The sequence below is a fragment of the Salvelinus sp. IW2-2015 genome, linkage group LG16, assembly GCF_002910315.2.
Source record: "Salvelinus sp. IW2-2015 linkage group LG16, ASM291031v2, whole genome shotgun sequence".
NCBI classification, from domain to species: Eukaryota; Metazoa; Chordata; class Actinopteri; order Salmoniformes; family Salmonidae; genus Salvelinus; species Salvelinus sp. IW2-2015.
In genome coordinates this window covers 5353892-5364391 of record NC_036856.1, presented here as the reverse complement: position 1 = coordinate 5364391, position 10500 = coordinate 5353892, and the positions used below count along the sequence as shown (strand labels likewise).

At 46.3% G+C, this 10500-nt stretch overlaps 1 long non-coding RNA gene across 3 annotated transcripts; it reads right to left on the bottom strand.

The window, feature by feature from the left end:
- Positions 1–378: 378 nt before the first annotated feature.
- LOC111975400 (uncharacterized) lies at positions 379–5010 on the bottom strand. Of its 3 annotated transcripts, none has more exons than XR_011481140.1 (5): positions 3972–5010; positions 3448–3673; positions 1785–3205; positions 1473–1557; positions 379–967 (listed from the first exon to the last, which is right to left on the bottom strand). It is a non-coding gene; the product is annotated as an uncharacterized lncRNA (long non-coding RNA). The 3 variants fall into 3 exon arrangements; XR_011481141.1 differs by lacking the exon at positions 3972–5010 and having other exon boundaries at positions 1785–2251; positions 2756–3205; positions 3448–3954; XR_011481139.1 differs by lacking the exon at positions 3972–5010 and having other exon boundaries at positions 3448–3956.
- Between the last annotated feature and the right edge of the window lie 5490 nt (positions 5011–10500).

Here is a 10500-nt window from a genome sequence, read left to right as displayed (position 1 = left end):
ACTGACCGGGCTCCACCTTTGTGTATAGTTCTTGCGAAATGGAGAAAGAAGTACCAACGTTCATAAATATTGTTGTATTTCTTTGAAGTGCCACTATTTACTCAAATTCTGTACATAAACTACATAGATACATTATAGGTGTCACACAATCCACTGACGTCTGACTTATTTCAAGTAAAAAAAAAAAAAAACACTATTGTTGTAAATATTCTGGAAAAATAAACATTTRATATAGCTTCTCTTCTGTCACTGGAACCAGGAATGAGTAGAGTTGACTGCATTCAGGATCCATTTATAACTCAACAGCGGCAGCGTGAGGACAGTCAAGGCATTGCATGTGTCCCATGTGCAGTAGTCCACAGAAGACAAAAGGCAAGGTACAGGTGATCCACAACTTTTATTTTAATAAAACAGATGACTCTGACCAGTCATATAAAATATTTACAGTCAAAAATACACACCACATATCATAATAGATTATGGATATTGTAAATCATTACAACTAATGGTCTTGAAAGCTGCATGTCATAGGCTATGACAAATCCAAGGCACTCCTATTTATCTTGGGCATGTCCATGTAAGATACAATGAGGTAATGACTCGTTTTAAGGCGTATGCATCAACACTTCCTGCACCACTTACTGTAACATCTTCAAAAACAATGAGGAAAATGATGTGGATATATTGACGCAACATCTCAAGACATCAGTGACATGGACAAAAATGGCCTCCATGATCGTGTCAAAACGTGTGGTTGTTGATAAAAGACAATACTATTAATACAATACAAATAATATACTCTATACAATACAAATATATACTTGTAAGTACATCTATTTAATAACAAAGCAGTATATTTTGTCTCCAGCCATGGGGAAGGCCTAATCTCATCTACTGTCATCACCTTCTATCCACCAGCCAATCAAAGTATGGGCTTGGTGTCATTCCAATCGACAATGGCATCTTTCTATATAGGAAAACAAAACACAATAGACTTAGTCAAAGAGCGGACTATAGTAAATGTTAACATTTTCATGATTATATTTCACTTAGTCCTGCATGTTGGAGCTCGAAGCCTAAGATTTTCACTGTACATGTGACTATTAAACACTCAATCGGAATCGGAATACTGTTACATAAAAATGTTGTACAACAAATGTTGTTCAAAGTATCACTTGAAATATCAATAGGCAGCAGTACAAATCCTTCAATAATAACACATTTGTATTTGACAGGCGCCTTTCAAGACACTCGCGGACACGTTACAAGTACACAATAATCTAAGTGGAAGTCAAATGAAATCCTAGTGCAATTCAAATAAGCCAAACAGACCAAATGAAAACAGGACAGATTACATAGGGATACTGGCGAAGGCACACAAGTGGGAGTAGAACAGAGTCAATCATAGTGCATAGGTTCACTGAAAGGTGTGTTTTAAGGCGTTTTTTAACAAGAAAAATGTGTTCACTCACATTGTCCGTATACAGTGTTCAAGAGGAGGAATGAGATCAGTGTTGATATCTTGGCAGCCGGCAGATATTCCTGTGGTACCTCCAGCTGGAAATAAACACAAGAATACAAACTCTTCATTAACTTGATATGCTTTATGATTAGCACCGCAAGTCATTCATTTGTGATATGTGAAGAATGAATGGGGCTGATCATTTCACATCAATAACCAAATAAATCAAATCAAGAAGCAGATAGCCACATACAAAAGGGATGCATCTGTGTCTAGTTCTCTAGCAGATCAAACCAACCCATCATCAGTGTTCTATACGTACAGTGAGGCAGATTTCCTCCTGCTGATTGGCTAGGCCATCGTAGTAGTATAGGTCAAACTCCCCGAGCCCACACTGGTCACTCAACAGCTGCTCCTGCACACCAAAGAGCACGCTGAAATGGCTCTCGCTGCACACCACCCAGAGACGCTCTTAGTTGTTGCGGTAATTGACCCACCATGTGTTTACTTCGTGCACGCAACATCATCCCGTTGAGTCTACCTTTAAAGGCGCAATCTGTAGAATGTACAGTTGATCTATGGCAATTTCAATAGCAGAAGATGTGTCATGTAACCATGTGTTTTAACCTTGCAGATATTATAACGTTCAAATAAAGACAGCATTCTAATGTCACTGCGTCCTCTTGTTCCCTTGAGACGGTTCAGGTTTCCAGTGCCTGAATCGAGCTCCTTGTGGTTGTTGAAGACATTCAATACAGCCCGTCCACACCGCAATAAATTGGCAAGCTCCTATAGAACAATAACAACCACAATAAATGTCACAGTTGATAATGTTGAAATTATTACACTGAACATATAAAGTAATATAATATTCCCCTTGCGCAAAAAAAAACATTGTCCAAGCTTAATACAACAACACAGCCATTGGATCTCAGCAGTGGCCTTAATCTTCTTAATCTTCTGGTGACAAAATGCCATGTGAAGTCAAGACGGAATTAAATACTGGAACTTACAGAACATTCTATGACTTAATACTCACTGATGTAAATCAAGAAAGCACTCCTGATGTTAATTAATGGTTGGTGAAGAACGTTTAATTCACCATAATAAGTACTACGTCCCAAATAGCACCCTATTTATATAGTGCACTACTTTTGACATATAGGCCCTGGTCAAAAGTAGTGCACTATATAGGGAATATGGTGACATTTGGGATGCACCTCTGTCTGATTGATGTGTTATCTCTATGCAGGGTGGTATAACTATACCATTACAAAGGTGATCCAATCCTACCTTCTTCTGTACAATCCCATATCCCAGATCCGGTGTATCTGAGAATGTGAAACTCTGACACCTCCACTCGGCACTGCAAAAAACTGCTGCTAGATCCAAGAATGAGCTCTTCAGGGTAGAAAACACAGAAAGACATCATCACTAAACATCACAGCATTTTAACTCAAACCAGGCCAAATATTTGAGCTCCTGTCCAGTAATCAAAAACGAGTCCCAAATGGAATCCTATTCCCTATTTAGTGCACTACCTTTGATCAGAGCCCGTAGGGCTCTGGTCAAAGGTAGTGACCTATGTAAGGAATAGGGTGCCATTTGGGATCCAAACCATGGGTTGACTATCATGGGCTGAGGCAAACTGGAGGAGTGGAAGGACACTCTGGAGAGCTCACTCGACTCGTCCTCATCATCATCAATGTCTGCAATCAAATATATGGTCCACGTCATCCAATACTGCAACAGAAGTATCATAATGATAACAATGGACATTGAATGAATGTTGCATTCAGCTTGATAAAATTGTATAATTACCCAAAATCTTCTCCGACATGTGCAGATCATCATTTTGATTGGTCATTGATTTTGTTTTTGAAAATAAATAAATACAAATATGTTAAATAGGCAACGGTAAGAAATGTGAAATTCTCTGATCATGAAAACAGTTGAAGGAAACTCAGAGCTCCTTTTTTTCCTACTTGTTTTTTTCCTACTTTCTCAAACCCATGTCCATCTTCATCACTTCCTTTCCCCGGTGTGCTACGTGGCTGTTGGCTTTCTCTCAGCAGGGGAGAGCTCGGTCAGCCCCGTAACCATTCTATGTGACTGGACAAGCAATGGAGGCCCATCTCTGCTGTTTTTGCTGTCTTCGTCATTTACCAGAAGAAGATTAGGGTGTCGAGTCTGGCATTATCTATTGGATTCCTTAGAAAAAACACAATTCAAATCACCAAATAAGGGAATAAAGTGAGCTTTCATCAGTTGTATGTATCACAAGTGTCAGTTCAGTGAAGATGCTGTATCCATGATTATGAATAAACAAATCCCTTATACCAATACAGGGTTGTATTCACAAGGCACCAAACTGAAGAAAACAGTCAAACAGGGAAGGACTGAACTTCTCCAATAAAAAAACACTCCTTTTTGTTTTCCGTTGTGAAGCGTTTTACTACAGTGTGCACTAATGAATACGACCCAGGTTTCATTTAGTCAAACACTGTACCTGGGAAAAACTAGCTATGGGACCTGGAATCGTGCCTTGTCTGAGGCGGCTTGTTTTCTTCTTATGAGTACTCTCTGAGGTGACAACAGTATTTTTGTCTGAAAGGGATTCCCTCTTAGTGGAGATGTCATTATCTAGGAAGGAATGTAGAGGCTGTTGGTGCTGCTGGCTCTGGCTACGTTTATGGCTCCAGATACTTCTCTGGGTAATTGTGGGGTGAGTATCTGATGCTTCAAATGATGATAATGTACAATGTGATGGACAGACAACCTCTGTAAGCGACCTGTGACAGAAACAAATCACAAAGAAGACATCAACACAGAACCCTTGCAAATAATCTAACTAACATGTTGCCTAGTTCCTTATGACAGCTGAGATCTAGTTATGGTTGCTGAGAGGATCTAATAAAATGCCTTTAGTTTATGATGAATACCTTGACATTTCAGTTTTGTTGAAAATCAATTCAGTAGTGTTTTTCTGTGCTGGAGTTGTCATCATACACTGTTTGTGTCACTGTTGGAAACTTCTGTATATCGTTAGTTGATTTGGTCTGGATGGCATCGCTGTTGAAGCCTGTCCTGTCATCTTTATGTCTAATATGTCTTACAATGATCTCCAACATTGATTTTAAGGGACTGTCTTTAACATTGAATAAATATATTACAATCAGCATATTAGTTAATACATAGTTATTTTCCATTTTCACTCTCAATACATTCAAACGCATCTTTGTTTCATTAGCTAGCTAGCTAGATTACCTTGTTTTTCTTAGATAGACCGCTCAGGTAAAACATTTGTTGCAAGTCGGATCTATTGCTGATGCTGGCATCTGATGCTCTTGACTTTCTCCATGCAAGCAATCGTTTGCTTCCCGTAAATTAGTGTGTGCAGGTAAACAAACATGGACTGAGCCTGTTGTTAGCTAGCATAACTGTAACGTTACCCGTTCAAATTATGGCTAATAATGACTGTCTAGCTACATTATCTAATAGTATCTGTTTGTAAGCACACTTTACACAAATCCAGATGATATTGTGGTGTTGTTAGCTAACAAGGAGTGTCTAGTTGGCAGAAGAGAAGAAGGGACAAAGAAGGGACAAAGTGGGACAAAATAAGGACAGAAGAAAAGGGAAAGGGGACATTAAGGTGAAGCAGTCCTCTAAAGACACAAAAGACAATAATACAAGAAACAACACTTCTATTGCCTCTCCCTCTACGATACGCACTTCCGGTTTGGTTTGGAGCGAGTAGTTGCATTCCGCTTTGCTCCACAGGTAGTATTACAGGTAGTATTACATTTCATTTCATTACAGTACAACAGTTTGATTTGTTTGATCTTAGCTGGCTACATAGCCGTCTTTGTATCCAAGATAATTGTGTAGTCTAGAGTAATTGTCGAGGTTACCTAGCCAGTTAGAGGTTACCTAGCCAGRTACACTTTCAAACAAAGTCAACAACACAGCCACTGCTAGCTAGCCTATTTCACCAGCCAGCAGTACTATATCATTTTAGTCAATAAGATTTTTTGCAACGTAAYCTTAACTTTCTGAACATTCGAGACGTGTAGTCCACTTGTCATTCCAATCTCCTTTGCATTAGCGTAGCCTCTTCTGTAGCCTGTCAACTATGTGTCTGTCTATCCCTGTTTCTCTCCTCTCTGCACAGACCATACAAACGCTGTCAGCATCAGCGGTGGCCGCTGCTACTCTAGAAGAGCTGGTGGTCCTCACGCCGCGTGCCCTCGGCCGCGCCGCGTGGCCCACAGTGCCACCCCCCCACACGCCGCCGCCGCCAAGCACCCTCCAGGGCCGCAGCAGGCCGAGGGCCCCGCGCCCCTCACGACCGCCTACCGCGCTCCCCGCCCGCGCGCCGCCCGGACCCTCCCACCCGCGGCCTTCCCAGCCCCGTCGACCGCCGCCCGTGGCGGCCACCCGCGCCCCGCTCCGCCCGTCACCCCGGCCCCCTGACCGCCCCAAGCCTCGCTAGCCCGCGCCCCCCCCCGCCACCCCCCCGCAATGCCCCCCCGGCCCCCGACCAGGCGGCCCAACGCCCTTCCGCCCCCGCAACCACGCCGCCCCCGTCCCGCCAGCTGCCAACCAACCGCTCCTCCCCCCGCGCCCGCCCGCTCCCGGCGCCGCCCCCTACCGCCCACGCCCGACGCAGCCGACCCACCCCGAGCTGCCGGTCAGCCGCGTGATAGCACTGACCCACGTGGAGTTCCAGGTCTCAGGCAGCCTCTGGAACTGCCGATCTGCGGCCAACAAGGCAGAGTTCATCTCAGCCTATGCTTCCCTCCAGTCCCTCGACTTCTTGGCACTGACGGAAACATGGATTACCACTGATAACACTGCTACTCTACTGCTCTCTCCTCGTCTGCCCACGTGTTCTCGCACACCCCGAGAGCTTCTGGTCAGCGGGGTGGTGGCACTGGGATCCTCATCTCTCCCAAGTGGACATTCTCTCTTTCTCCCCTGACCCATCTGTCTATCGCCTCCTTTGAATTCCATGCTGTCACAGTTACCAGCCCTTTCAAGCTTAACATCCTTATCATTTATCGCCCTCCAGGTTCCCTTGGAGAGTTCATCAATGAGCTTGACGCCCTGATAAGTTCCTTTCCTGAGGATGGCTCACCTCTCACAGTTCTGGGTGACTTTAACCTCCCCACGTCTACTTTGACTCATTCCTCTCTGCCTCCTCTTTTCCACTCCTCTCCTCTTTTGACCTCACCCTCTCACCTTCCCCCCCTACTCACAAGGCAGGCAATACGCTTGACCTCATCTTTACTAGATGCTGTTCTTCCACTAATCTCATTGCAACTCCCCTCCAAGTCTCGACCACTACCTTGAATCCTTTTCCCTCTCGCTCTCATCCAACACTTCCCACACTGCCCCTACTCGGATGGTATCGCGCCGTCCCAACCTTCGCTCTCTCTCCCTGCTACTCTCTCCTCTTCCATCCTATCATCTCTTCCCTCTGCTCAAACCTTCTCCAACTATCTCCTGATTCTGCCTCCTCAACCCTCCTCTCCTCCTTTCCTGCATCCTTGACTCTCTATGTCCCCTATCCTCCAGGCCGGCTCGGTCCTCCCCTCCTGCTCCGTGGCTCGACGACTCATTGCGAGCTCACAGCAACAGGGCTCCGGGCAGCCGAGCGGAAATGGAGGAAAACTCGCCTCCCTGCGGACCTGGCATCCTTTCACTCCCTCCTCTCTACATTCTCCTCTTCTGTCTCTGCTGCTAAAGCCAATTTCTACCACTCTAAATTCCAAGCATCTGCCTCTAACCCTAGGAAGCTCTTTGCCCACCTTCTCCTCCCTCCTGATCTCCTTCCCCTCCTGCCCACGCCTCCTCCCTCTCTGTCTGATGACTTCGTCAACCATTTGAAAAGAGGTCGGACGAACATCCGATCCTCGTTTGCTAAGTCAACGACACCGCTGGTTCTGCTCACACTGCCCTACGCTGTGCTTTGACTCTTTTCTCCCCTCTCCTCTCCAGATTGAAATCTCGCGTCTGTGACGGCCGGCCGCGCCAACAACCTGCCCGCTTGACCTATCCCCCTCCTCTTTCTCCAGACCATTTCCGGAGACCTTCTCCTTACCTCACCTCGCTCATCAACTCATCCTTGACCGCTTGCCTACGTCCCTTCCGTCTTCAAGAGAGCGAGAGTTGCACCCCTTCTGACAAAAACCTACACATGCGATCCCTCCGATGTCAACAACTACAGACAGTATCCCTTCTTTTCTTTTCTCTCCAAAACTCTTGAACGTGCCGTCCTTGCCAGCTCTCCCTGCTATCTCTCTCAGGAATGACCTTCTTGATCCAAATCAGTCAGGTTTCAAGGACTAGTCATTCAACTGAGACTGCTCTTCTCTGTGGTCACGGAGGCGCTGCCGCACTGCTAAAGCTAACTCTCTCTCACTCTGCTCTCATCCTTCTAGACCTATGGCGGCTTGCCTTTGATACTGTGAACCATCAGATCCTCCTCTCCACCCTGCTCCGAGGCTGGCATCTCCGGGCGGCCCAGCGCTTGGATTGCGTCCTACCTGACAGGTCGCTCCTACCAGGTGGCGTGGCGAGAATCTGTCTCGCGCACCAGCGTGCTCTCACCACTGGTGTCCCCCGGGGCTCTGTTCTAGGCCCTCTCCTATTCTCGCTGATATACACCAGAGTCAACTTGGCTCTGTCATATCCTACACATGGTCTCCTCTATCATTGCTATGCAGACGACAGACACATTAATCTTCTCCTTTCCCCCTCTGATAACCAGGTGGTGAATCGCATCTCTGCATGTCTGGCGACATATCAGTGTGGAATGGACGATCACCACCTTCAAGCTGAACCTCGGCAAGACAGGAGCTGCTCTTCCTCCCGGGAGGACTGCCCGTTCCATGAATCTCGCCATCACGGTTGACAACGTCATTGTGTCCTCCTCCCAGAGTGCTAAGAACCTTGGCGTGATCCTGGACAACACCCTGTCGGTTCTCAACTAACATCAAGGCGGTGACCCGTTCCTGTAGGTTCATGCTCTACACATTCGCAGAGTACGGACCTTGCCTCAGCGCAGGAAGCGGGCGGCAGGTCCTAATCCAGGCACTTGTCATCTCCCGTTCTGATTACTGCAACTCGCTGTTGGCTGGGCTCCCTGCTGTGCCATTAAACCCCTACAACTCATCCAGAACGCCGCAGCCGCTCTGGATGTTTCAACTTTCCCAAGTTCTCTCACGTCACCCGCGCTCCTCCGCTTCTCCACTGGCTTCCAGTTGAAGCTCGGCGCATGCGCGCGTACAGAGACCATGGTGACTTGCCTACGGAGCTGTGAGGGAACCGGCACCTCCGTACCTTCCAGGCTTCTGGATCAGGCGCGATAGACCCAAACAGGGCACTGGCGTTCATGCCCACCTGCTGGCTGCTCGACCTGCCCTTACCGGTCCTGAGGAAGTACAGTTCACGTGCTCAGCCAAGTCAAAGAACTGTTCGCTGCTTCTGGCACCCACATGGTGGAACAAACTCCCTCACGACGCCAGGCTCAGCGGAGTCAATCACCACCTTCCGGAGACACCTGAAACCCACCTCTTTAAGGGAATACCTAGGATAGGATAAAGTAAGTGCACTTCTAACCCCCCCCCCCCCTTAAAAAGAGTTAGATGCACTATTGTAAAGTGTTGTTCCACTGGAAATAATCATAAGGTGAATGCACCAATTTTAGAAGTCGCTCGTGGATAAGAGCGTCTGCTAAATGACTTAATGTAATGTAAATGTTGTTTGGACGGGCTAACGCGTTAGCCAGCTGAGAGATGCTAGCGTTTTGCATTTTTATTCCTATTTCAAATGTGCACATATCTCCACCTACTTCCGACAGAGAAATTCCCGCACAAAGGCGATCAGCAATTTGTTCAACTCCTACACACATAATTTGTCATGGATTACAAATTCCTACGCGAAAACATGTTGCTAGTTAACCAGCTACACTAAACAACAGTGTTTCTATGTTGGTAACGGGCCATGCGTGAATGGCTGGCTTGGGCCAAATGAGGCTGGCTTTGCCATAGTCTTTATAACTTTTTGATAGAATGGTTAAATACAGCAAAGCCCCCTGGTAGGCGTAATGTTTATGTTGTGTCAAAAGCAGCAAGAAAACCAAATATTGTTGCTCAAACAGAAGGGGAACTAAAAAAAGGTCACTGAAACAACCAAAATGAAACAGGTGGGATTTTTTTAGGAGGGGTTCTGAAAGACACTCATTGGGATGTCCACTGAAAGTTGTCTAGCACAACTGGGACCTAAAAGACAACCACCACGGGTCACCACGGCTAGGGTCAGTCTGTTTATATCTGGGAGTACTTCTCCTGTCTTATCCGGTGTCCTGTGTGAGATTTACAGTATGCTCTTTCTAATTCTCTCTTTCTTTCTCTCTCTCGGAGGACCTGAGCCCTAGGGACCATGCCTCAGGACTACCTGGCATGATGACTCCTTGCTGTCCCCAGGTCCACCTGGCCATGCTGCTGGCTCCAGTTTCAACTGTTCTGCCTGCGGCGTATGGAACCCTGACCTGTTCAACCGGACGTGCTACCGTTGTCCCAGACCGTGCTGTTTTCAACTCTCTAGAGACAGCAGGAGCGGTAGAGATACTCTCAATGATCGGCAATGAAAGCCAACTGAAATTTGTACTCCTGAGGTGCTGACTTGCTGCACCCTCGACAACTACTGTGATTATTTATTATTTGACCATGCTGGTCATTTATGAACATTTGAACATCGTTGGCCATGTTCTGTTATAATCTCCACCAGGCACAGCCAGAAGAGGACTGGCCACCCCTCATAGCCTGGTTCCTCTCTAGGTTTCTTCCTAGGTTTGGCCTTTCTAGGAGTTTTTTCCTAGCCCCCGTGCTTCTACAAAACACTGCGATTGCGTTTGCGTTTGGGGTTTTAGGCTGGGTTTCTGTACAGCACTTTGAGATATCAGCTGATGTACGAAGGGCTATATAAATAAATTTGATTTGATTTGATGTGCGAATGTATATACAGTTGCA